The sequence below is a fragment of the Lolium perenne genome, chromosome 6, assembly GCF_019359855.2.
Source record: "Lolium perenne isolate Kyuss_39 chromosome 6, Kyuss_2.0, whole genome shotgun sequence".
In the NCBI taxonomy this organism is placed as follows: domain Eukaryota; kingdom Viridiplantae; phylum Streptophyta; class Magnoliopsida; order Poales; family Poaceae; genus Lolium; species Lolium perenne.
The window spans coordinates 203,091,971-203,097,520 of NC_067249.2; positions in this window are offsets into that span (position 1 = coordinate 203,091,971).

The following is a 5,550-nucleotide window of genomic DNA, read 5'->3' on the forward strand; positions in this document are numbered from 1 at the left end:
AACTCTTCAATCCCGATAGGCCTTTTGTAGGTTGCTTGGAAGTTGGCGACGAAGGCTTCTACTAGGTCATCCCATGACTTGATGGAACCCTTCGGCAGACCTCTTAGCCAGGCTCGCGCTGAGTCCTTTAGGTAAAGCTGCAGGCACTGCATTGCTGCTATCTGGTTCCCTTTTTGCAGAATCACTGTCTGTAGATAATCCTCTATCCAGGATCTCGGTTCCTGCTGCCCATCGTACTTGGCAGCGTCGGTAGGGGTGGGTTTGAACTTTTTAGGTGGCATTGCCTCCCGAATTTTGTAACTTAAACAATCGGCTCCCCTAAGCTCGCCGTCGTTCTCCAGGGTATCGTCCGAAGAATCGCTGTCGAGTTCCTCTCTGGCGGCGCGTCGCCGCCTTGCTTTGTCGATCCTACTCTGAGTAATTTCATCCCGAGCGTCCCTTGCGTGGTGCTTTGAGCCGCTGGCCTGCAGCGTGGTCTTTTCCTCCCGTGGAACTAGATTATCTCCTAATATCGCGAGACTTTCTAAGGCACCACGGTGAGCCTGAGCCATGGATCCTTCAGGACGCTGGTTAATGAGGTACGCTGCAAGGTTGGCTGTTGCTCCCGCAACGGTTTTTGGCCGTGGCATGCCCGCAGTGTCCGTAGTCATAAAGGACTTGGTCAAGTTTGACGTTATCTCCCTTGCATCATCTTCCGAAAGCCTGGACATTCTTGATCGATGTTTGCCTCCTCCGTGAGTACTTCGAGAGGCACTTCCCTGCGAACCCCTTCGTCGCTCGCTGGATCGGTCTGCCGTAGATAGGCGTCTCTCGAGGGTGGCTTGCTCCTTAGATAGGCGCTCCCGATTTTTCTCCAATATGGAGCGGTAAGCATTGAGAGTGCCAACCGTGGTTCCCGCCGGAAGTGGTGTGTTGTTAAGCACGGCTGCCCTGGCTGCTGCCCACTCCTCCTCTGCGATGGTGTGGTCGCTGTTGTTGTTGCTGGCGCTGTTCTCAAAACTAGCTCGCCTGCTGGAACGGGGGGTGCGATCTCTGTCTCCCCTGTTAGCGACATAAACTTGGAGGGGCGCCACTCTTCGGGTGTCTCCTTGGGTGATGCTGTCAATGCTATCATCTCCTGATGAATAGTAGGCATTGCAGATGAACGGCGTGTCGCTTGACCCCAGCCCGTGCCTGGTGTCGCAGTTCATGCAGTAGTATGAGGTTAGCTCCAAGGACGCGAGATCATCGGATCCGACCGACATGGAGGATGCCGAACGGGGAGTCGAAGGCGCAGACGGACTCGACGGGCTTGTCAGGCCAGCCGAAAGGTCGAGTGACGACGATGCGCTTGGACTCGTCGACCTGGAGATGGGAGATTCCAGCAGCCGAAGAATTCCTTCTGAGTTGACGTTGTAGTGGATGCTCCCGAAAGCCATCTCCATGTTGCCTTGTAGACCGGAGAAAGTCGAGCGAGATGAATCGCTATGTGGGGTGAACTCGTAGGAGCCGAAACGAATCGGACTTCCCAGATGAGGCGATGACGGTGTCGATGAAGCTGCCGATGACATGACGGGTTCAGCCGATGTCCGATCTTGCGCCGACAGGGTTCCCACAGACGGCGCCAATTGTCGAGGGTACTCCTCGCCAATGCCCTCCGATAGGGGCTTAGGGTTGATGGAATCCTGCAAGCTGACACGAGACATCGGTTCACAAACAAGCGGGGAGAGCGATTTACCCAGGTTCGGGGCCCTCGATGAGGTAAAACCCTTACGTCCTGCCTGTCTGTTCTTGATTATGATGATAATGGGTTACAATGGGGTGCCGAATAGTTCGGCTGAGATCTCGTCGAGATGGCTATTGCTAAGGTGACCTAGCTCTAAGCTTTTGCTGGCTAAGATTGCTAAGATTGATTGTGTCCCTCGGCAGCCCCTCTCCTGGCCTTTATATAGGAGGCCAGGTCTCAAGAGGTCTAACCGAATACGACTAGGTTTACAGTAGTTTTAGATCCGATCTTTCCTTGTTCGGCTGCTTCCTTGTCTTGCCCGTCAAGGAACCTCCTGGTGCACCGTCCTAGTGGCCCATCTCGCCTTCAGGTGTCTTCATGGGCCTCCAACTAGTCAATACAGGATAGGGCAATGTCGGTTACCCGAAGGGTAATGCCCACGTCAGGAGTCTTTTCCAAAATTGATCTAAGGTCCGGTTATCATCAGATTAAGATCAAAAAGGAAGACGTTCCAAAAACCGCCTTTGTCTCAAGGTATGGACATCATGAATACCTTGTAGTGCCTTTTGGTTTAACCAATGCCCCAACAATCTTCATGAATCTTATGAATAAGATCTTCATGCAATATCTAGACAAGTTTGTCATCGTATTCATCGATGATATCTTGATATACTCCAAAGATAAAACAGAACACGCTGAACATCTGAGGTTAGTGCTGCAAACACTAAGAGAACATCAACTCTATGCCAAGTTCAGCAAGTGTGAATTTTGGCTAGATTAAGTGGAATTTCTTGGTCATGTCATTAGCAAAGATGGAATAGCTGTTAACCCGAGCAAGGTAGCAGCAGTTTTAGATTGGGAAGCACCAAAGACTGTCAAGGAAATCCGAGGATTCCTAGGAATGGCAGGATACTATCGGAGATTCATTGAAGGATTCTCCAAGATAGCAGGACCAATGACGAAGCTGTTAAGAAAGAACACACCATTCGTGTGGTCAGAGGAGTGTGAGAAGAGTTTTCAAACTCTGAAAGAGAAACTCACCACAGCACCGGTGTTAGCAGTTCCGGAAGTTGGCAAGGATTACACCGTGTACTGTGACACATCCAAACATGGATTGGGTTGCGTACTCATGCAGGATCGGAAAGTGATATCTTATGGATCAAGGCAACTCAGACCTCATGAAGTGAATTATCCAACACATGATTTAGAGCTAGCAGCAGTTGTATTTGCACTTAAAACATGGAGACATTTTCTCTATGGAGCAAAGTGTGAGCTCTATACGGATCATAAGAGTCTCAAGTACTTCTTTACTCAGAAGGAACTCAATATGAGGCAGAAAAGATGGCTCGAACTAATCAAGGATTATGATTTGACCATCAATTATACTCCAGGAAAGGCTAATGTTGTAGTAGATGCTCTGAGTAGGAAGAGCACTGGAGGAGTGGAACAAGAGTTATCACCGGAGTTGAGGAAGGAAATAAGCCAAGCCCAAATACAACTTTGGGAGAAAGAAGCTCATGAAGGACTATCAGCTTTACAAGTAGCCGATGAGCTAAATGTTAACTTGAAGAATGAGATAATGATGGGTCAATTGGACGATCCATTCATCGTAGAGGAGATGAGAAGGATAGATGAGGGTAGACCATCAGAATTTCACCGAGGAGAATCAGGATCACTATGGTTTCAAAAGAGGATTTGCGTTCCGGATATTGCTGAGATTAAGGAAGTAATACTCCGGGAAGCCCATCAAACACCATACTCCATACATCCGGGAAGTACAAAGATGTACATGGATCTTAAGGAGTTATTCTGGTGGAATAACATGAAGAGAGATATAGCACAATACGTGGCGGAATGCCATACCTGCCAAAGAGTGAAGGCTGAACATCAGAGTCCGGCAGGAAAGTTACAACCTTTACCCATCCCAGAATGGAAATGGGAGGAGATAGGAATGGATTTCATCACCGGACTACCCATGACCAATAAAAAGAAGGACATGATATGAGTAATCGTGGATTGGTTGACGTAAAGCGCACACTTCTTAGCGGTAAATAAGCAGGATAAAGGAGAGAAACTCATCGATCTTTACATCAAAGAGATCGTGAGTAAACATGGAGTGCCCAAGAAGATCGTATCAGATCGAGGATCCGTGTTCACATCAGCATTTTGGAAGCAACTACATGAAGCTTTAGGATCCAAGTTAGATTATAGTACCGCCTATCATCCTCAGACAGGTGGACAAATAGAGAGAACCAACCAAATCCTAGAGGATATGCTTAGGGCTTGTGCCCTAGACTTTGGAGGATCATGGGAGGAGCATTTGCCACTAGCAGAGTTTTCATACAATAATAGCTATCAAAGCAGCATCAAGATGGCACCATTCGAAGCTCTGTACGGAAGGAAGTGTAGATCACCCATATGCTGGTATGAGGCTGGAGCAAGCAAGGATTTTAATCCTGATTATGTCAAGGAAAAGCAACAAATCATTGACATTATAAGAGATAGGTTGAAGATAGCCCAAAGTCGGCAAAAGAGTTATGCCGATCAGAAGAGAAGAACATGGGAGCCACAAGTTGGAGACATGGTATATCTCAAGGTGAGCCCGATGAAAGGTCTTCAAAGATTTGGAGTAAAGGGGAAGTTAAGCTCTAGATACATCAGACCTTTCAAGATTTTGAGTCAAAACCGAGGGTTAGCCTTTGAATTGGAACTACCGGGGAGGTTATCCCAAGTTCACAACGTATTCCATGTGTCGCAACTCAGAAAGTGTTTAAAGACCCCAGATGAGCCAGTATCACATGATGAGCTCGAGTTACAACCAGATTTGACATACATCGAGAAGCCAGCAAAGATTCTCGAGGAGAACTGGAAACAACTCAGGAATCGAGCAATAAAGTACTGCAAGATACAATGGAAGCATCACCCCGAGAGGGAAGCCACCTGGGAAAAGGAGGAAGACCTGAAGAAAACATACCCCGAACTCTTCAGGTATTACAACCACAACTTCGGGACGAAGTTTTCTTTAAGGGGGAAAGGCTGTAATGTCCCAGGTTTAGAGACGATCGAGGGGTAGATTTTAGAAAGGGATGTGCATTGCATCGTAAATTCTGGGGAAATTTCGTGCTTTTAAAACAAAACTGCATCGAAGGGGGACAGGTTTCTCTCTCGACACCTTACAGGGTTAGGGTTTCGAGAGTGCGACAAACTTGTTCTTATTCAACTAAATTAGGGTTTTGAGAAGAGAGAAGGGATATTGCATTACAAACTTAAGTTGCATGATTGAATTCAATTTTAAGTTGTATGATTGAATTCAAACCTAAGTGGAATTTGAATTTCAAATTCAAACATTAAACAAATACCTCATAATTCATTTGTGAGAAAATTCATTAAGTAAATTATAAATAATACAATACAAATGAAAAGTAAAGCTCATTAGAGAAAACCTTGAGCTTTATTGATTATCACACAATATACATTGTCTTTACAATATTCACAATTGAAATAAAGAAATAATACAACACATTACAAGAATTGGAAAAATAGAAAAAGAAAAGAAAAGGAAATTACAATTCAATGATCTATCCTAAACTACAAGCTAATCTTCATCAGATACTTGAGCATGATGATCTTGATCTTCATTTGATCATCATTTTATTCCCTGCACACAAACACAACAAAAACAAGTTATGCCAAGTGGCAGCAGGTTAGAAATAAAATGGAATTGAGCAGATATGATCAAGCTCTGCCGAGCTGATCCACTCTCAGCCAAGAACCAAGCCAGATACCCAGCACTTGAACACACACACAGCAAGACTGCTCACAAGGCAGTGTGCATGCCCAACAGC